Source organism: Triticum urartu, chromosome 2A (genome assembly GCF_056163025.1).
Source record: "Triticum urartu cultivar PI428250 chromosome 2A, HENAU_Tu73, whole genome shotgun sequence".
Lineage (NCBI taxonomy): Eukaryota > Viridiplantae > Streptophyta > Magnoliopsida > Poales > Poaceae > Triticum > Triticum urartu.
Window position 1 is genome coordinate 549,777,564 of NC_141874.1, and position 23,185 is coordinate 549,800,748.

A 23,185-nucleotide genomic window follows, 5' to 3' on the forward strand; every position below is an offset into this window, starting at 1 on the left:
GCGCCCTGATAAGCCACAAGTATAGGGGGTCGCAACAGTTTTCGAGGGTAAAGTATTCAACCCAAATTTATTGATTCGACACAAGGGGAGCCAAAGAATACTCTCAAGTATTAGCAGCTGAGTTGTCAATTCAACCACACCTGGAAACTTAATATCTGCAGCAAAGTATTTAGTAGCAAAGTAATATGATAGTAGTGGAAACGGTAGCAAAAGGTAACAGTAGTAAAAGTGATGTTTTTGGTATTTTGTAGTGATGATAGCAATAGAAACGGGAAAGTAAATAAGCAAAGAACAATATATGGAAAGCTCGTAGGCAATGGATCGGTGATGGAGAATTATGCCGGATGCGGTTCATCATGTAACAGTCATAACCTAGGGTGACACAGAACTAGCTCCAGTTCATCAATGTAATGTAGGCATGTATTCCGAATATAGTCATACATGCTTATGGAAAAGAACTTGCATGACATCTTTTGTCCTACCCTCCCGTGGTAGCAGGGTCCTTATGGAAACTAAGGGATATTAAGGCCTCCTTTTAATAGAGTACCGGAACAAAGCATTAACACATAGTGAATACATGAACTCCTCAAACTATGGTCATCACCGGTAAGTATCCTGATTATTGTCACTTCGGGGTTAACGGATCATAACACATAATAAGTGACTATAGACTTGCAAGATAGGATCAAGAATACTCATATATTGATGAAAACATAATAGGTTCAGATATGAAATCATGGCACTCGGGCCCTAGTGACAAGCATTAAGCATAGCAAAGTCATAGCAACATCAATCTCAGAACATAGTGGATACTAGGGATCAAACCCTAACAAAACTGACTCGATTACATGATAGATCCCATCCAACCCATCACCGTCCAGCAAGCCTACGATGGAATTACTCACGCACGGCGGTGAGCATCATGGAATTGGTGATGGAGGATGGTTGATGATGATGATGGTGACGAATTCCCCTCTCCGGAGCCCCGAACGGACTCCAGATCAGCCCTCCCGAGACGTTTTAGGGCTTGGTAGCGGCTCTGTATCGTAAAATGCGATGAATTCTTCTCTCTGGTTTTTTCTCCCTAAAACACAATATATAGAGTTGGAGTTGGAGTCGGAGGAGCTCGAGGGGGCCCACGAGGTAGGGGGTGCGCCCTAGGGGGGCAGGCGCGCCCCCACCCTCATGGACAGGTGGTGGGCCCCCTGGCCTTCATATTTTGCAGGTATTTTTTATATTTTCCAAAAAGTTGCTCCGTGAAGTTTCAGGTCATTCCGAGAACGTTTGTTTTCTGCACATAAATAACACCATGGTAATTCTGCTAAAAACAGCGTCAGTCCGGGTTAGTTCCATTCAAATCATGCAAGTTACAGTCCAAAACAAGGGCAAAAGTGTTTGGAAAAGTAGATACGATGGAGACGTATCAACTCCCCCAAGCTTAAACATTTGCTTGTCCTCAAGCAATTCAGTTGACAAACTGAAAGTGATAAAGAAAAACTTTTACAAACTCTGTTTGCTCTTGTTGTTGTAAATATGTAAAGTCAACATTCAAGTTTTCAACAAAGATTATAACTAACCACATTCGCAATAACTCTTAGGTCTCAAGTTTACTCATATCAATAGCATAATCAACTAGCGAGCAATAATAATAAATCTCGGATGACAACACTTTCTCAAAACAATCATAATATGATATAACAAGATGGTATCTCGCTAGCCCTTTCTGAGACCGCAAAACATAAATGCAGAGCACCTTTAAAGACCAAGGACTGACTAGACATTGTAATTCATGGTAAAAGAGATCCGGTCAAGTCATACTCAATGTAAACTAACAGTAATGAATGCAAATGACAGTGATGCTCTCCAACTGGTGCTTTTTAATAAGAGGATGATGACTCAGCATAAAAGTAAATAGATAGGCCCTTCGCAGAGGGAAGCAGGGATTTGTAGAGGTGCCAAAGCTCAGTTTTGAAATAGAGGTCAATAATATTTTGAGCGGTATACTTTCATTGTCAACATAACAACCAAGAGATGGCAATATCTTCCATGCTACACACATTATAGGCGGTTCCCAAACAGAATGGTAAAGTTTATACTCCCCCTTCCACCAACAAGCATCAATCCATGGCTTGCTCAAAAAACGAGTGCCTCCAACTAACAAGAGTTCCAGGGGGAGTTTTGTTTGCAATTATTTTGATTTAGTTTGCATAAAGCATGGGATTGGGCATCCCGGTGACCAGCCATTTATCTCGTGAGTGAGGAGCGGAGTCCACTCCTCTTGAGAATAACCCGCCTAACATGGAATATACAGACATCCCTAGTTGATACATGAGCTATTCGAGCATAAAAAACAGGATATTTATTTGAAGGTTTAGAGTTTGGCACATACAAATTTACTTGGGACGGCAGGTAGATACCGTATATGGGTAGGTATAGTGGACTCATGTGGAATAACTTTAGGATTTAAGGGATTGGATGCACAAGCAGTATTCCCGCTTAGTACAGGTGAAGGCTAGCAAAAGACTGGGAAGCGACCAGCTAGAGAGCGACAACAGTCATGAACATGCATTAAAATTAATCAACACCGAATGCAAGCATGAGTAGGATATAATCCACCATGAACATAAATATCGTGAAGGCTATGTTGATTTTGTTTCAACTACATGCGCCAAGTCAAGTCACTTAAATCACTCAAAGGAGGATAGCACCCTTTCATACCACATCACAACCATTTTAATAGTATGTTGGCACGCAAGGTAAACCATTATAACTCATAGCTAATCAAGCATGGCACAAGAAACTATGATCTCTAGTTGTCATTGCAAACATGTTTATTCATAATAGGCTGAATCAGGAACGATGAACTAATCATATTTACAAAAACAAAAGAGGTCGAGTTCATACCAGCTTTTCTTATCTCAGTTAGTCCATCATATATCGTCATAATTGCCTTTCACTTGCACGACCGAACGATGTGAATAATAATAATAGTGCACGTGCATTGGACTAAGCTGGAATCTGCAAGCATTCAATAAACAGGAGAAGACAAGACAATATGGGCTCTTTTGTCAGATCAACAATAATGTATATAAGAGCCACTTCAACAATTTAATTATGGTCTTCTCCTATCGACCCCCAAAGAAAAGAAAAGAAAAGAAATGAAACTATTTACATGGGAGAGCTCCCAACAAGTAAAAGAAGATCAGGAAATCTTTTTGGGTTTTCTTTTTTTAATTACTACTACAAGCATGGAAAGTAAACTAATTAAAAGCTACACCTAATTTTTTTGGTTTTTCTTAATGTTTATCAAACACACAAGAAGAAAGCATAAAAAGGAAAATAAACTAGCATGGATGATACAATGAAAAATTATGAGCACCGACATCTAGCAATGAGTGTGTGAACATAAATGTAATGTCGATGGGAAATATGTACTCCCCCAAGCTTAGGCTTTTGGCCTAAGTTGGTCTATGGCCACGGCTGGCCTGGCGGATATCCATAATAGTAGTTGGGGTCATACTGAGATGCAGCGGCTATCGCCTCTTGAGCTGCAGCATGGCGACGAGCGGCCTCCGCTCTCCTTTCGTACTCATCTGCCTCCTCTCTGGTAATAACATATCTTCCTTTTGCCTCATGATCAAAGAAGGCAGGAGCAGGGAGAGTAATATGGACAACACGGCGTCTGTCAAAGATTAGTCGATACTGGAGAGGTGATTCATTCCTCTCGACAAACTGGTGGTGAACCATAGCATTAAAGTCTAGGTAAGCAGGTGGTAATTCAATATCATCTTCGCGTATGGCTACACCAAGAAAATTAGCTGTGTGGGTTGCATAAATTCCTCCAAATAAATCTCCATTAAATCTATTAAGATGCAACCTACGTGCAACAATGGCTCCCAAATTATAAGATTTGTCTCCTAACACAGCACTCCTAAGAATACTGAGGTCAGGGACACACATGTGACATGCCTCATCTTTACCATTAATGCATCTACCTATGAAGAGAGCAAAATAATGTATAGCAGGAAAGTGAATGCTCCCTATGGTAGCTTGTGTTATATCTCTAGATTCTCCCACAGTTATGCTAGCAAGAAAATCTCTAAATTCAGATTTGCGAGGATCCCTTATACTACCCCATTGTGGAAGTTTGCAAGCAGTGGTAAAATCCTCTAAGTCCATAGTATAAGAATTTTCATAAAGATCAAACAGGACAGTTGGAGAATTACGTGAAGATGAAAATTCAAACCTCCTCACAAAGGTACTAGTGAGATTGTGATACTGGCTGCATTCTCTTCCTCGAAGCTCACAAGATCGGCGTTACGCAAATATGCGTTGAATTCTTCCTTAATTCCTGCTCGATCCATAAAATTTTCAGAAGGCCACTCACAAGGACGCACTGGAGCGTCTCTTGGTGGCTCTTCATCAGCATCACACATTGCAAGCCTGGGTCCTTGCTTCCTTGAGGAACCACCTTGGAACATTTTCCTAAGCATTTTTCTTCCTCTGAAAAATTCTAAATTTTTTTAGTAACTTCAAAATAAAAGTAAACCAAACTCAATAATATTGATAGCAACTACTCCTACAAGTGCCTAGGGCCTATATCATGCATCAAAACTACTTGGAACCATACAAATTTGACATGCAAGTTCAAGAACATGGTCACCTAGGCAGCAAAAATTTGCAATGAATAAAGCACTAGAACAAAAACTAATTGGACCAATGGAGGAGTTACATACCAAGGAACAATCTCCCCAAGCAGTTTTGTGAGAGGTGCTTTGAGCAAGGAGATCGAAAATGGCAGCAAAATGAGCTTGGACTCGGGTTTGAGCTGGATATTCGTGTTTGGGGGAGGAAGGAGTGTGTGGGTGAAAAGATAAGTGGAGGAGGGCCACCGTGGGCCCACGAGGTAGGGGGCGCACCCAGGGGGTAGGGCACGCCCTCCACCCTCGTGGGCAGGTGGTTGACCCCCCTGCTGTGTTCTCAGTGCCAAATATTCTCAAATATTCCAGAAAAAATCATATTTAAATTTCAGGGCATTTGGAGAACTTTTATTTTCGGGGTATTTTTATGTTGCACGGATAATCAGATAATAGACAGAAAATACTATTTTTATTTAATTTAATATAAATAATAGAAAGTAAAAGGAGGGTACAGAAGGTTGTGCCTTCTAGTTTCATCCATCTCATGATCATCAAAAGGAATCCACTAACAAGGTTGATCAAGTCTTGTTAACGAACTCATTCCGAATAACATGGAACCGGAGAAATTTCGAATAACACTATGTTACCTCAATAGGGATATGCACATCCCCAATAATAAGAATATCATATTTCTTCTTGACAGTAGGAAGAGGAAATTCAAAACCTCCAAATATAATCGATGTAATTTTTCCAATAGAGTTGATACTATGAACTTGAGGTTGTTTCCTCGGAAAGTGTACCATATGCTCATTACCATTAACATGAAAAGTGACATTGCCTTTAGTGCAATCAATAACAGCCCCTGCAGTGTTCAAAAAGGGTCTTCCAAGAATAATAGACATACTATCGTCCTCGGGAATATCAAGAATAATAAAGTCCGTTAAAATAGTAATGTTTGCAACTACAACAGGCATATCCTCACAAATACCGACAGGTATAGCAGTTGATTTATCAGCCATTTGCAAAGATATTTCAGTAGGTGTCAACTTATTCAAATCAAGTCTACGATATAAAGAGAGAGGCATAACACTAACATCGGCTCCAAGATCACATAAAGCAGTTTTAACATAGTTTCCTTTAATGGAGCATGGTATAGTTGGTACACAGGGATCTCCAAGTTTCTTTTGTATTCCACCCTTAAAAGTATAATTAGCAAGCATGGTGGAAATTTTAGCTTCCGGTATCTTTCTTTTATTTGTAACAATTTCTTTCATATACTTAGCATAAGGATTCATTTTGAGCATATCAGTTAATCGCATACGCAAAAAGATAGGTCTAATCATTTCAGCAAAACGCTCAAAATCCTCATCATCATTTTTCTTGGATGGTTTGGGAGGAAAAGGCATGGGTTTCTGAACCCATGGTTCTCTTTCTTTACCATGTTTCCTAGCAACAAAGTCTTTCTTATCATAACATTGATTCTTTGATTGTGGGTTATCAAGATCAACAGCATGTTCAATTTCTATATCATTATCATTACTAGGTTGAGCATCATCATGAACATTATCATTAACATTATTACTAGTTTCAGGTTCATTACCAGATTGAGTTTCAGCATCAGAAATAGAAATATAATTTGGATTCTCAGGTGTTTCAGTAATATGTTCACTAGAAGCATGCAAAGTCCTATCATTTTTCTTTTTCTTCCTTTTAGAAGGACTAGGTGCATCTATATTATTTCTCTGAGAATCTTGCTCAATTCTCTTAGGGTGGCCTTCAGGATACAAAGGTTCCTGAGTCATTTTGCCACCTCTAGTCATAACTCTAACAACATTATCATTATTCTTGCTATTTAATTCATTGAGCAAATCATTTTGAGCTTTAAGTACTTGTTCTACTTGAGTGGTAACCATAGAAGCATGTTTACTAATAAGTTTAAGTTCACCTTTGACATTAGCCATATAATCACCCAAGTGTTCAAGCATATTTGAATTGTATTTCAATTGTCTACCAAAATAAGCATTAAAATCTTCTTGCTTAGCCATAAATTTATCAAACTCATCTAAGCATGGGCTAGCAAACTTAGTAAATGGGATTTTAGCTTTATCATATCTACAGAGAGAATTTACCTTTACTACTTGTGTCGGGTTATCAAGACCATGAGTTTCTTCAATAGGTAATGGATTAAGATCATATGTTTCTTCAACAGGCGGCAAATTAAGACCATGTATTTCTTCAATAGGAGGTAAATTCTTAACATCTTCAGCTTTAATACCCTTTTCTTTCATAGATTTCTTTGCCTCTTGCATATATTCAGGACTGAGAAATAGAATACCCCTCTTCTTCGGAGTTGGTTTAGGAATACGCTCAGGAATTGGCTTCGGAGGTGTCCAATTATTTTCATTTGTCAACATATTATTCAATAGAATTTCTGCTTCATCCGGTGTTTTTTCCCTGAAAACAGAACCAGCACAACTATCCAGGTAATCTCTGGAGGCATCAGTTAGTCCATTATAAAAGATATCAAGTATTTCATTTTTCTTAAGAGGATGATCAGGCAAAGCATTAATTAATTGGAGAAGCCTCCCCCAAGCTTGTGGGAGACTCTCTTCTTCAATTTGCACAAAATTATATATATCCCTTAAAGCAGCTTGTTTCTTATGAGCAGGGAAATATTTAGCAGAGAAGTAATAAATCATATCCTGGGGACTACACACACAACTAGGATCAAGAGAATTAAACCATATCTTAGCATCACCCTTTAATGAGAATGGAAATATTTTAAGGATATAAAAGTAACGAGTTCTCTCATCAGTGGTAAACAGGGTGGCTATATAATTTAATTTAGTAAGATGTGCCACAACAGTTTCAGATTCATAGCCATGAAAAGGATCAGATTCAACCAAAGTAATTATATCAGGATCAACAGAGAATTCATAATCCTTATCGGTAACACAGATAGGTGAAGTAGCAAAAGCAGGGTCAGGTTTCATTCTAGCATTTAGAGATTGCTGATTCCATCTAGCTAATAACCTCTTGAGTTCGTATCTATGTTTGCAAGCTAAAATAGCTAAAGAAGCTTCTTTATCAAAAACAAAACCCTCAGGAATAACAGGCAAGTCTTCATCATCAATTTCATCAGTATTATCAGATTCAATATTTTCATTCTCTCTAGCCCTAGCAAGTTGTTCATCAAGAAATTCACCAAATGGCACAGTAGTATCAAGCATAGAAGTAGTTTCATCATAAGTATCATGCATAGAAGAAGTGGCATCATCAATAACATGCGACATATCAGAACGAATAGCAGAAGCAGGTGTAGGTGTCGCAAGCTTACTCAAAATAGAAGGTGAATCAAGTGCAGAGCTAGATGGCAGTTCCTTACCTCCCCTCGTAGTTGAGGATAAATCTTGGTTCTTGGATCTTTCAAGTTCTTCATAATGATAAGCAGATATAAATCCCAAGTGACTCAAAGAATAGAGCTATGCTCCCCGGCAACGGCGCCAGAAAATAGTCTTGATAACCCACAAGTATAGGTGTAACGCCCCGATACCGATGTGCCAGGTGTCTTCCAGTTATTCGCTGTTGTTGCCTTGTCATGTGCTTATGTGTCATGCATTTCATATCATGTCATCATGTGCATCGCATTTGCGTACATGTTCGTCTCATGCATCCGAGCATTTTTCCCGTTGTCCGTTTTGCAATCCGGCGCTCCTATGTCCCCCGGTGTCCCTTTCTACCTCTTTTCGTGTGCGGGTGTTAAACATTCTCGGATCGGACCAAGACTTGTCAAGCGGCCTTGGTTTACTACCGGTAGACCGCCTGTCAAGTTTCGTGTCATTTGGACTTCGTTTGATACTCCAACGGTTAACCGAGGAACCGTAAAGGCCTCGTGTGTGTTGCAGCCCAACACCCCTCCAAAGTGGCCCAAAACCCACCAAAACCCCTTCCATCATCTAGGCCGTTCAATCACGATCGCGTGGCCGAAAACCGTGCTCAATTTGGACTCTCCTAGCTCCCTCTACCTATATATATGTGATCCCCTCCAAAATTCGTGGTGCAAACCCTAACTTCGTCCTCCTCCCGCCGCCGGACATGTCCACCCCGCCGCCGGACATGTCCGCACCGCCCCTCAGCGAATCAGAAGCCGCCACCTGCCCACCACCGCCGTCCCCGCGCCGCCGGGCCCGCGAAGCCCATCTCCGGCCCGCCTCGGGCCGCGCCGGGCCCGCGGAGACCCGCGCCTCGCCGCTCGTCGGATCTCCACCGCTCCTTCGCCGGAGTTCCCGGTCGCCGCCTCGGCTTCCGCCAGCCACCACCTCCCTCGTCGTCGTATGCCACCGAGCCTCCCTCCTCCGCAGCCTCCTTTCTCCACCGCCGCACCCGCGCTCGTCGGCGAGCTCGCCCCGTCGCCGACCTAGCATTTCGGCACCGCGCCGCCACTGCCCAAGGCGCGCCACGCCGCCTGCTTCGGCCCCCGGTCGCCGCCATGCCCCGCGGGTGCTCCACCGCTCTGCCAGGCTCGCCGCCCGCCATGGCCGAGCTCCTCCTTGCTCCGCCGCCCAGCTCCGCCCCCTCGCCGGAACCGCCCGCGTCACCGGAGTTCACACCGGCTAGATCCGGCCCGGGTGGATCAGATCCATCGGGTGCCCGAACCAAACGCACCGCCGCCCGTCCCAGATCGTCTCGTCCCGCATCTCCCCGTCCACTTCTCGGAGGGTATAATTTCCACCAAGTCCCCAATATTTTTGGGCATTTTCATCATGTCATATCTTTGCATCTGTAGCTCCGTTTTGGGCGTGTAGCATATCAAATTGTTCGTATCGACGAGTACTTCATTTCATTCCATTGCACCATGTTCATTTGAGTTCATCTTGATGCCCTAAATGCTGTTGCAAGAGTGCTAGTTTATGTCAGTTTCAGACTCTTATCAGCAAATGCACTTTTGTCATTTTTGCCATGTTTACTGTGTGCCTCCTATGAACTTGAGTCCTACATGTGTTTTGAAGTATGCCATGTCATCTTTACAGGGGTGTATGCCATGTATTTTTGTGATCTTTGTGGTGACTAGCACAAGCATGCAAAGTAGCTCTCGTGATGTTGCTGATTTCAGGGACTTAGAAATATTCTAAGTCTTTGCCCTGTTAATATTTTTATGCCATGTATTCATGTTGCTACAGAGTGACCCATGCCTCTTTTGAGCATGATCAGTAAGGATGTTTTGTAGTTATTGTTATGCTCTATCCATCCATGTCTTTGTTTGCATTTATGGAGCACCCTAGCATGACTCAATCTTGCTATACTTTTGCTATAAAATGTTCCTGGCAGATTGTTTACATGTTAAGCAATTTTGCCGAGGTTGTTGTAGTTGATCCATGCATGCTATGATGTTGATCTTGCCATGTTTAGCATCTATGCCATGTCTACTTGCTGAGTGTATGCTTAGTTTGTCATGAAATGCTTTGTGGTGAGTGCATCGAGCTCGTAAACATGCCTACTCAATATCTGTTTTGTCATGTTCCAGTTTTCTTCTAAGTCTGAATCTGTTAACGAAAGTTGCTATGTTCACATGGTTGCCATTGTATTTTCTGATCCCTTTTGGCTTATGGTCAGTAAGGGACTTTTCTTGTATGATTTGAGTAGATTCATGCCATGTCGTGCTTTGCCATGATATATTCCTGTACCATGTTGTTATCTTGCTCTAAACATTGCTTCCTGATGTTAAATTCCTGACCTGTTGTTATTTTCAGTAAGTCTGTAACCTGATATCTTTTGCACTTTTGCCATGCTTGTTTGAACCTGCTATTGAGTGAATTAGCCGTAGCTCAGTGTTCATCTTTTGTCAAGCATCTTGAGTGGATCCCTTCCATGTGTTTTGTTGCTATGTTAGAGTGCAGTAGCTTGTTATTCTTGATGCATTTAGATGGCCTCGTGTTATAAACCGCAAATCGGTGTCATATTTGTTTTGCTTGTCTTTTGCAAACCGTGCATCCGATTTCGGTGATCTTTATATCGATTTCGACCGAAATCAACTCATCTTTCCAGCGGCACTCTTGGTTTTCCAAGTTGAGGTCAGGTTCAATCTTTCCTTTCTGAAACATGCATATGCATCGCATATCACATTCTGCATATCATGCCATGCTTTGCATCATGTTGTTTGTGCATTGCACGTGGTTGATTGTGGTGCCCTTTGTTTGTGTTCTTGCTTTTGGTAGAGCCGGGAGACGAGTACGTGATGGAGGAACCAGTTGAGTACGCTTACGAGGATCAAGCTAACGTCAACTCGGAGAACTTTGCAGGCAAGATGACCATACCCTCAAAATCACTTCTATCTTTGCTTGCTAGTTGCTCGCTCTTTTGCTATGCCTATGCTACGATACCTACCACTTTCTTATCATGCCTCCCATTTTGCTAAGCCAAGCCTCTAACCCACCTTGTCCTAGCAAACCGTTGTTTGGCTATGTTACCGCTTTGCTCAGCCCCTCTTATAGCGTTGTTAGTTGCAGGTGAAGATTGGAGTTTGTTCCTTGTTGGAACATGATTGTTGTTGGGATATCACAATATCTCTTATTTAATTAATGCATCTATATACTTGGTAAAGGGTGGAAGGCTCGGCCTTATGCCTGGTGTTTTGTTCCACTCTTGCCGCCCTAGTTTCCGTCATACCGGTGTTATGTTCCTTGATTTTGCGTTCCTTACGCGGTTGGGTTATAATGGGAACCCCTTGACAGTTCGCCTTGAATAAAACTCCTCCAGCAAGGCCCAACCTTGGTTTTACCATTTGCACTAACAACCTAGCCTTTTCCCTTGGGTTTCCGGAGCCCGAGGGTCATCTTTATTTTAACCCCCCCGGGCCAGTGCTCCTCTGAGTGTTGGTCCAAACTAGTGTCCTTTGCAGCGCCCCTCGGGGAAACTCGAGGTTTGGTTTTAGCTGTACGGAGCGCTCATCCAGTGTGCCCTGAGAACGAGATATGTGCAGCTCTTATCGGGATTTGTCGGCACATCCGGGCGGCTTTGCTGGTCTTGTTTTACCATTGTCGAAATGTCTTGTAACCAGGATTCCGAGCCTGATCGGGTCTTCCTGGGAGAAGGAATATCCTTCGTTGACCGTGAGAGCTTGTGATGGGCTAAGTTGGGACACCCCTGCAGGGTTTTGAACTTTCGAAAGCCGTGTGCCCGCGGTTATGGGCAGATGGGAATTTGTTAATGTACGGTTGTAGAAAACCTGAAACTTAACTTAATTAAAATGCATCAACCACGTGTGTAGCCGTGATGGTCTCTTCTCGGCGGAGACCGGGAAGTGAACACGGTGTTGGAGTTATGCTTGAACGTAAGTAGTTTCAGGATCACTTCTTGATCACTTCTAGTTCTCGAACGTGCTTCGCCTTCTCTTCTCGTTCGCTTTTGCGTAAGTTAGCCACCATATATGCTAGTACTTGCTGCAGCTCCACCTCATACCTTGTACCTACCCATAAGCTTAAATAGTCTTGATCGCGAGGGTGTGAGATTGCCGAGTCCCCGTGACTCACAGATTACTTCCAAAACCAGTTTGCAGGTGCCGATGAAACCATGCAGGTGAGCTCAAGGAGGAGTTCGATGAAGATCGTGTTTGTTGTGTTGTTTCGTTTCCAGTTGATTAGTAGTGGAGCCCGGTCGGGGCGATCGGGGATCTTTTGCATTAGGGGTAGTCTTCTTTTATTTTGGTTCCGTAGTCGAACCTTGTTTGTATCTGGTTGATGTAATGTTATATTCATGTATTGTGTGAAGTGGCGATTGTAAGCCAACTCTGTACCTCTTTCTTATTCAGTACATGGGATGTGTAAAGATTACCCCTCTTGTGATATGCCTACAATGCGGTTATGCCTCTAAGTCGTGCTCCGACACGTGGGAGATATAGCCGCATCGTGGGTGTTACAAGTTGGTAATCATAGCCTTCCCCGACTTAGGAGCCCCCTGCTTGATCGAATCGCTGGTGTTGTTGAGTCTAGAAAAATGTTTTGAGTCTTATAGGATTATATATATCGGAGAGTAGGATTATTTTTACTCCTCAGTCCCTTCGTCGCTCTGGTGAGGCCTCCTGACGTAGAGTTTTGACTCTTATCTTCTCAATTTTCACTAATTTTTTTAGGATCACGCGGGTATCTTGGAATCGTTCCGATGGTTTTGGGACGAGAACATTGTTCTTGGTGCCTCCTGACATTTAGGGGTTGTGGTAGTGTCCCGGGGAGTTGAGCTCCGAGGTGTTGTCGTCACAATTTTATCGTTGCAGTTCTGGAATACCTCAGTTTCGCCGACATCGAAAATCTCTTTTATGCAGTTGTTGGTGAGATAACCTCGATGCCACCCAGTACTGGGGCAGGAGTTCGGGAGTATTGCCATAACTCGTATAACGGATGCTTTTCGAAGGTTGAGGTAAATGATTTCTGAAGGTTTCTTGGTTATGTGTTGAAGGATGGATACAGCTGGATGTAGGATTTGCTAGTTTTGGGTGAGATATTATGCTTCCCCTGTATCCCCAACACCTGATTGCATAATCGGAAAGTTTCGGGAGTTGATAAGTGGGAATTCAAGTAGCTCCTAGGATATCTTTCCGACGATGCATGATATGAAATTGGGGTTCGACGTCTAGTGGTCCGCCTATCCACGGTTGGTTTTACAGTGGTCTCGTTGTGTCTTAAAGAGTCCTTAGCTATGCTAACTCGGGGACGCTTCGTATGTCGTGTGCACTGCCTTGTACATGATGGTGTTGTACGATCGAGCCCGTGTAGGCCCCACCACGAAAACTTTGGATGAAATCTCTATCATATGTTTATTCCGGCTTTTTCTGCAAGCCAATCCTTTGTTTTGTTTTGAGTTGTGGTATTCGAGTTGCTTCAAACTCAAATGTTGATTCCATACCTTTCCTAAGCGGTGTTCTCATACTCTGATGTGAATACCAATCCTTCATGATAATCGAGATTCTCATGTCAATCCTTTTCAACCGGTGTGTTTCTCTTCAAGTGGATCCGATCATTTCAACATACGCAAGATCAATTATCAGTCTTCTCAATGTTGTTTGTTTCATCCATCTCCAAGTTGCCTTTGTTTTCCCACCCGCCCACCCTTGTTTCTTCAAGGACCCATATTTCTTAATCAACTATCCATTTTATCGATGGAAGTCTCTCCGTTCTTTTCCTTCATGTTCTTACTCGGTGATTCTCATGAAGATGCTAACAGAGCTTCTAGTTCGTCATTCCTCATTCTTTTCTTCTCCGATGGTTTCAATTCAAGCTTTTGGTGTTGATCATATCCCTTTTCCTCGTTTCAAATGCCTTCTCATGCCGGTGCACCTCATAATCATTCACTTCTCACTATTCTTTATTCCGGAGTGCTGAAGATATCTCATAAGGCTCATCTTGTCATTCAAGATCCATTCGAGCTCTTTTCAAGGATGTTATCTCTTTCAAGTCATTTAGTTCAACCGGCGCAACCTATCTCTAAAATCGTTCAATGGTGTTTCTTTTCAGTGGGCCCTAACCCACAGGTCTTTGTCCAGGATCTTACCTGACTCTTCTAATTTTCCCGGAGTTATTCGCAAATTCATTTAAAAGTTTGACATAAGTATGAATTTTTCATCAGTCAAATGCTTTTCTCCAAGATCTTTCAAATTCTTTTCATCGTTGGCACAACCTTTTCTATTCTTCATTCTGGAGTGCCTCAACAATTCTTGGTGGTGCTTCTCATCATCATTATCAGCATTTGAAGACCGAAGACTCCATATCTTGTCCATCCTCTCGAAGATTCGTGATTCTAGCTTGATGCCATACTCTCATAATTGTTTTGATTGTGAGAATTCTTTTCATCCTTCCGGAGCAACCCAGGAGTCTTTTCAGTCTGATTCTTCGGAGGCCATCATTTCGGGATTATTCATTCTCAGCTTTCAGCTCTCTTTCTCTAAATCTTACCGGTGCTTCATTCAAGTATTCTTTAATCAAATCATGATCTCTTCGTTTCACTTGTACCTATACTCTCTCATGTATCTTCGTTCATTTTCAATTCTTACCGGTGGTTCGTTCAAGATTTCTCTTCCTTTGTTATTGTATCAATTCATTCGTTGTTCCCAAAACCCTATCGGTGGTTCGTTGAAGACCTTCTCAAGTTTGCGCTATATCTCGCTTAATCCTTTCTACGAGAATAAGTAGTGTGCCAAATCCATTCTTTGTCATCAATTTAAATTGATGAAGGATAAGCATAATGTAATTCTTATTCTTGCTTCATCCAAGTGATTAATTCCTTATTCCGGAGGCTCATCAACTTCTTGATTTCGATTGTTCCATCTTTTCTTTTCCGGAGTTCCAAGTTTCAACTTATCTCGTCGCAAAGCTTCATCCAATCATTGCAAGGCTTCACCTTGTGTTTTCAACTTCTCTTTCCTTTCTTGTGAGCATCCTTTTGTTACCGGAGTTCTTCATGAAGGCTCTACATGGAAGTTCATCAAGGATTTAATTCCTTCTCCAAGTTTTCATCGAGATTCTTTTCTAAGGAGCTCAAGCTTTCTTCATCTTGCAATCCGGAGTGCAATTCTTTCTTTCGTATCATTGGAGGTGGTCTTATGTTATTCTTGATAATTTGAGTTCATGTTTCATGATTCACATGTTGTTAAGAATGAGGTATTTTAAATCCACCAATCTCTTCATTCGATTATCTCAGGTTATATTTCACATAAAGCTTTCCCTAAGGATCGTTTGCTATTTATGTTGCTCACAAATGATCCAAGTTCTTCTTTTATCTTACCGGTGAGATAAGTGTCCCGTCTCCTTGTTCTTATCAATCCAATCTATAGTTTTCCGTTAGTGCCAGAATTTCACCTCATAGTTTGAGATGTTACAGTCTTATTTGTTTTGTTGTTGGTTTTCCAACAATTCTGTTATAACCTTCTTGGAAGGGTGCTCTCCAATCTCATTGGTGGCAGAAGTTGGCCTTTTCTTCTCTATTCTTTTATTCCAATGATACATCTTTTATTCTTCCTTCCGGAGGCTTTGTGATGTTGCTCTTTTCTAACATCATCTCGAGTTGTTAAGATCATGATCTTTTCGTGCTTATCCATTTAACCAGAGTGTTGTGTCCTCTGCTCAAGTTCTTTCATCTTATCAAGTCTTGCTTCTATTTTCAACCCGAGTGTTGTCCGAATTTGTTCTCCCTTGTTCCATTTTCCTAACGGAGAGTTATCAACTTCGTTCATCTCAGTTGTATTCTTTTCTTGAAATGGCTTAAACTTTTTCAAGGTTCTTTGGTTTCACTCATTTGTCAAAGAAGCAACTTTGTTTTACCGCTTGTCTTCCTCTTTTGTTTTCCCTCCGGTGCCATTCTAGATCTTGGGACGAGATCCTCTCGTAGTGGTGGAGTGTTGTAACGCCCCGATACCGATGTGCCAGGTGTCTTCCGGTTATTCGCTGTTGTTGCCTTGTCATGTGCTTGTGTGTCATGCATTTCATATCATGTCATCATGTGCATCGCATTTGCATACATGTTCGTCTCATGCATCCGAGCATTTTCCCTATTGTCCGTTTTGCAATCCGGCGCTCCTATGTCCTCCGGTGTCCCTTTCTACCTCTTTTCGTGTGCCGGTGTTAAACATTCTCGGATCGGGCCGAGACTTGTCAAGCGGCCTTGGTTTACTACCGGTAGACCGCCTGTCAAGTTTCGTGTCATTTGGACTTCGTTTGATACTCCAACGGTTAACCGAGGAATCGTAAAGGCCTTGTGTGTGTTGCAGCCCAACACCCCTCCAAAGTGGCCCAAAACCCACATAAACCCCTTCTATCATCTAGGCCGTTCAATCACGATCCCGTGGCCGAAAACCGTGCTCAATTTGGACTCTCCTAGCTCCCTCTACCTATATATATGTGACCCCCTCCAAAATTCGCGGTGCAAACCCTAACTTCGTCTTCCTCCCGCCGACGGACATGTCCACCCCGCCGCCGGACATGTCTGCACCGACCCTCAGCGAATCAGAAGCCGCCACCTACCCACCGCCGCCGTCCCCGCGCCGCCGGGCCCGCGGCGCCCATCTCCGGCCCGCCCCAGGCCGCGCCGGGCCCGAGGAGACCCGCGCCTCGCCGCTCGCCGGATCTCCGTCGCTCCTTCGCCGGAGTTCCCCACCGCCGCCTCGGCTTCCACCGCCCACCGCCTCCCCTCGCTGCCGTACGCCACCGAGCCTCCCTCCGCCGCCGCCTCCTTTCTCCGCCGCCGCGCCCGCGCTCGTCGGCGAGCTCGCCCCGCCGCCGACCCAGCATTCCGGCGTCGCGCCGCCACTGCCCAAGGCGCGCCACGCCGCCCTGCTCCGGCCCCCGGTCGCCGCCATGCCCCGCGGGTGCTCCGCCGCTCTGCCAGGCTCGCCGCCCGCCATGGCCGAGCTCCTCCTTGATCCGCCGCCCAGCTCCGCCCCCTCGCCGGAACCGCCCGCGTCGCCGGAGTTCACACCGGCTAGATCCGGCCCGGGTGGATCAGATCCACCGGGTGCCCGAACCAAATGCGCCGCCGCCCGTCCCGGATCGTCTCATCCCGCATCTCCCCGTCCACTTCTCTGAGGGTATAATTTCCACTAAGTCCCCAGTATTTTTGGGCATTTTCATCATGTCATATCTTTGCATCTGTAGCTCCGTTTTGGGCGTGTAGCATATCAAATTGTTCGTCTCGACGAGTACTTCATTTCATTCCATGCACCATGTTCTTTTGAGTTCATCTTGATGCCCTAAATGCTGTTGCGGGAGTGCTAGTTTATGTTAGTTTCAGATTCTTATTAGCAAATGCACTTTTGTCATTTTTGCCATGTTTACTGTGTGCCTCCTATGAACTTGATCCCTACATGTGTCTTGAAGTATGCCATGTCATCTTTACAGGGGTGTATGCCATGTATTTTTGTGATCTTTGTGGTGACTAGCACAATAATGCAAAGTAGCTCTCGTGATGTTGCTGATTTCAGGGACTTATAAATCTTCTAAGTCTTTGCCCTGTTAATATTTTTATGCCATGTATTCATGTTGCTACAGAGTGATCCATGAAGGAAATATGCCCTAGAGGCAATAATAAAGTTATTATTTATTTCCTTGTATCATGATAAATGTTTATTATTCATGCTAGAATTGTATTAATCGGAAACATAATACATGTGTGAATACATAGACAAACGGAGTGTCACTAGTATGCCTCTACTTGACTAGCTCGTTAATCGAAGATGGTTATGTTTCCTAACCATGAACAAAAGAGTTGTTATTTGATTAACGGGATCACATCATTAGAAGAATGATGTGATTGACATGACCCATTCCATTAGCTTAGCACCCGATCGTTTAGTATGTTGCTATTGCTTTCTTCATGACTTATACATGTTCCTATGACTATGAGATTATGCAACTCCCGTTTGCCGGAGGAACACTTTGTGTGCTACCAAACGTCACAACGTAACTGGGTGATTATAAAGGAGCTCTACAGGTGTCTCCAAAGGTACATGTTGGGTTGGCGTATTTCGAGATTAGGATTTGTCACTCCGTTTGTCGGAGAGGTATCTCTGGGCCCTCTCGGTAATGCACATCACATAAGCCTTGCAAGCATTGCAACTAATGAGTTAGTTGCGAGATGATGTATTACGAAACGAGTAAAGAGACTTTCCGGTAACGAGATTGAACTAGGTATTGAGATACCGACGATCGAATCTCGGGCAAGTAACATACCGATGACAAAGGGAACAACGTATGTTGTTATGCGGTCTGACCGATAAAGATCTTCGTAGAATATGTGGGAGCCAATATGAGCATCCAGGTTCCGCTATTGGTTATTGACCGGAGACGTGTCTCGGTCATGTCTACATTGTTCTCGAACCCGTAGGGTCCGCACGCTTAAGGTTTCGATGACAGTTATATTATGAGTTTATGAGTTTTGATGTACCGAAGGAGTTCGGAGTCCCGGATGAGATCAGGGACATGACGAGGAGTCTCCAAATGGTCGAAACGTAAAGATCGATATATTGGACGACTATATTCGGACATCGGAAAGGTTCCGAGTGATTCGGGTATTTTCGGAGGTACCGGGGAGTTACGGGAATACGAGGAAGAAGCAATGGGCCTTAATGGGCCTTAGTGGAAAGGACCAGGAGGTGGCACGCGCCCCTCCCAAGCCCAGTCCAAATTGGACAAGGGGTTTGGGGCGCGGCCCCTCTCTCCCTTCCTTCCCCTCTTCCCCCCTTTCCCCCCTTCTCCTAGTTGGACTAGGAAAGGAGGAAACCTACTCCAACTAGGAGTAGGAATCCTACTCCCTGGCGCGCCCCTCCTAGGGCCGGCCTCCTCCCCCTTACTCCTTTATATACGGGGGCAGGGGGCACCTCTAGACACACAAGTTGATCCTCGTGATCGTTTTCTTAGCCGTGTGCGGTGCCCCCCTCCACCATACTCCTCGATAATATTGTAGCGGTGCTTAGGCGAAGCCCTGCGACGGTAGAACATCAAGATCATCACCATGCCGTCGTGCTGACGGAACTCTTCCCCGACACTTTGCTGGATCGGAATCTGGGGATCGTCATCGAGCTGAACGTGTGCTAGAACTCGGAGGTGCCGTGAAGACGTACGACTACATCAACCGCATTGTCATAACGCTTGCGCTTTCGGTCTACGAGGGTACGTAGACAACACTCTCCCCTCTCGTTGCTATGCATCACCATGATCTTGCGTGTGCGTAGGAAATTTTTGAAATTACTACGTTCCCCAACAGTGGTATCAGAGCCTAGGTTTTATGTGTTGATGTTATTTGCACGAGTAGAACACAAGTGAGTTGTGGGCGATATAAGTCATACTACTTACCAGCATGTCATACTTTGGTTCGGCGGTATTGTTGGACGAAGCGGCCCAGACCAACATTACGCGTACGCTTACGCGAGACCGGTTCTCCCGACGTGCTTTGCACAAAGGTGGCTAGCGGGTGACAGTTTCTCCAACTTTAGTTGAACCAAGTGTGGCTATGCCCGGTCCTTGCGAAGGTTAAAACAGCACCAACTTGACAAACTATCGTTGTGGTTTTGATGCGTAGGTAAGATTGGTTCTTGCTTAAAGCCTGTAGCAGCCACGTAAAACTTGCAACAACAAAGTAGAGGACGTCTAACTTGTTTTTGCAGGGCATGTTGTGATGTGATATGGTCAAGACATGATGCTAAATTTTATTGTATGAGATGATCATGTTTTGTAACCGAGTTATCGGCAACTGGCAGGAGCCATATGGTTGTCGCTTTATTGTATGCAATACAACTGCGCTGTAATGCTTTACTTTATCACTAAACGGTAGCGATAGTCGTGGAAGCATAAGATTGGCGAGACGACAACGATACTACGATGGTGATCAAGGTGTCGCGCCGATGACGATGGTGATCACGATGGTGCTTCAAAGATGGAGATCACAAGCACAAGATGATGATGGCCATATCATATCACTTATATTGATTGCATGTGATGTTTATCTTTTATGCATCTTATCTTGCTTTGATTGACGGTAGCATTTTAAGATGATTTCTCACTAATTATCAAGAAGTGTTCTCCCTGAGTATGCACCGCTGCGAAAGTTCTTCGTGCTGAGACACCACGTGATGATCGGGTGTGATAGGCTCTACGTTCAAATACAACGGGTGCAAAACAGTTGCACACGCGGAATACTCAGGTTATACTTGATGAGCCAAGCATATACAGATATGGCCTCAGAACACGGAGACCGAAAGGTCGAGCGTGAATCATATAGTAGATATGATCAACATAGCGATGTTCACCAATGAAACTACTCCATCTCACGTGATGATCGGACATGGTTTAGTTGATTTGGATCACGTAATCACTTAGAGGATTAGAGGGATGTCTATCTAAGTGGGAGTTCTTAAGTAATATGATTAAATTGAACTTAAATTTATCATGAACTTAGTCCTGGTAGTATTTTGCAAATTATGTTATAGATCAATAGCTCGCGTTGTTGCTTCCCTGTGTTTATTTTGATATGTTCCTAGAGAAAATTGTATTGAAAGATGTTAGTAGCAATGATGCGGATTGGATCCGTGATCTGAGGTTTATCCTCATTGCTGCACAGAAGAATTATGTCCTTGATGCACCGCTAGGTGACAGACCTATTGCAGGAGCAGATGCAGACGTTATGAACGTTTGTCTAGCTCAATATTATGACTACTTGATAGTTTAGTGCACCATGCTTAATGGCTTAGAATCGGGACTTCAAAGATGTTTTGAACGTCATGGACCATATGAGATGTTCCAGGAGTTGAAGTTAATATTTCAAGCAAATACCCGAGTTGAGAGATATGAAGTCTCCAACAAGTTCTATAGCTAAAAGATGGAGGAGAATCGCTCAACTAGTGAGCATGTGCTCAGATTGTCTGGGTACTACAATCGCTTGAATCAAGTGGGAGTTAATCTTCCAGATAAGATAGTGATTGACAGAATTCTCTAGTCACCATCACCAAGTTAGTAGAACTTCGTGATGAACTATAATATGCAAGGGATAACGGAAACAACTCCCAAGCTCTTCGTGATGCTGAAATCAACGAAGGTAGAAATCAAGAAAAACATCAAGTGTTGATGGTTGACAAGACCACTAGTTTCAGGAAAAGGGCAAAGGGAAGAAGGGGAACTTCAAGGAAAACGGCAAGCAAGTTGCTGCTCAAGTGAAGAAGCCGAAGTCTGATCCTAAGCCTGAGACTAAGTGCTTCTACTGCAAAGGGACTGGTCACTGGAAGCAGAATTACCCCAAGTGATTGGCGGATACAAAGGATGGCAAAGTGAACATAAGTATATTTGATATACATGTTATTGATGTGTACTTTACTAGTGCTTATAGCAACCCCTCAGTATTTGATACTAGTTCAGTTGCTAAGATTAGTAACTCGAAACGGGAGTTGCAGAATAAACAGAGACTAGTTAAGGGTGAAGTAATGATGTGTGTTGGAAGTGGTTCCAAAATTGATATGATCATCATCGCACACTCCCTATACTTTCGAGATTAGTGTTGAACCTAAATAATTGTTATTTGGTGTTTGCGTTGAGCATGAGTATGATTTGATCATGTTTATTGTAATACGGTTATTCATTTAAGTAAGAGAATAAATTGTTGTTCTGTTTACATGAATAAAACCTTATATGGTTACACACCCAATGAAAATAGTTCGTTGGATCTTGATCGTAGTGATGCACATAAACATAATATTGAAACCAAAAGATGCAAAGTTAATAATGATAGTGCAAACTTATTTGTGGCACTGCCGTTTAGGTCATATTGGTGTAAAGCGCATGAAGAAACTCCATGCTGATGGGCTTTTGGAATCACTTGATTATGAATCAGTTGATGCTTGTGAACCATGCCTCCTGGGCAAGATGACTAAGACTCCGTTCTTTGGAACAATGGAGTGAGCAACAGATTTGTTGAAAATCATACATACTGATGTATGTGGTCCGATGAATATTGAGGCTCGCGACAGGTATCATTATTTTCTGTTCTTCAGAGATAATTTGAGCAGATGTGAGTATATCTACTTGATGAAACATAAGTCTGAAACATTTGAAAAGTTCAAAGAATTTCAGACTGACGTGGAAAATCATCGTAACAAGAAAATAAAGTTTCTACGATCTGATCGTGGAGAAGAGTATTTGAATTATGAGTTTGGTCTTCAATTAAAACAATGTGAAATAGTTTCACTACTCACGCCACCTGGAACACCACAGTGTAATGGTGTGTTCAAACATCGTAATCGTACTTTATTTGATATGGTGCGATCTATGATGTCTCTTACAGATTTACCGCTATTGTTTTGGGGTTATGCATTAGAGACAGCTACATTCACGTTAAATAGGGCACCATCTAAATCCGTTTGAGATGACACCGTATGAACTATGGTTTAGCAAGAAACCTAAGATGTTGTTTCTTAAAGTTTGAGGTTGCAATGCTTATGTGAAAAAGTTTCAACTTGATAAGCTCAAACCTAAATCGGAGAAGTGCGTCTTCATAGGATATCCAAAGGAAACTATTGGATACACCTTCTATCACAGATCCGAAGGCAAGACTTTTGTTGCTAAATTCGGAAACTTTCTAGAGAAGGAGTTTCTCTCGAAAGAAGTGAGTGGGAGGAAAGTAGAAAACTTGATAAGGTAATTGTACCTTCTCCCTTATTGGAAAGTAGTTCATCACAGAAATATGTTCTTGTGACTACTATACCAATTAGTGAGGAAGCTAATGATGATGATCATGTAAGTTCAGATCAAGTTACAACCGAATCTCGTAGGTAAACCAGAGTGAGATCCGCACCAGAGTGGTACGGTAATCCTGTTCTGGAAGTCATGTTACTAGACCATGACGAACTTGCGAACTATGAGGAAGCGATGATGAGTCCACATTCCGCGAAATGGTTTGAGGCCATGAAATCTGAGATATGATCCATGTATGAGAACAAAGTATGGACTGATGGATTTGCCCGATGATCGGCAAGCCATAGAAAATAAATAGATCTTCAAGAGGAAGACGGACGCTGA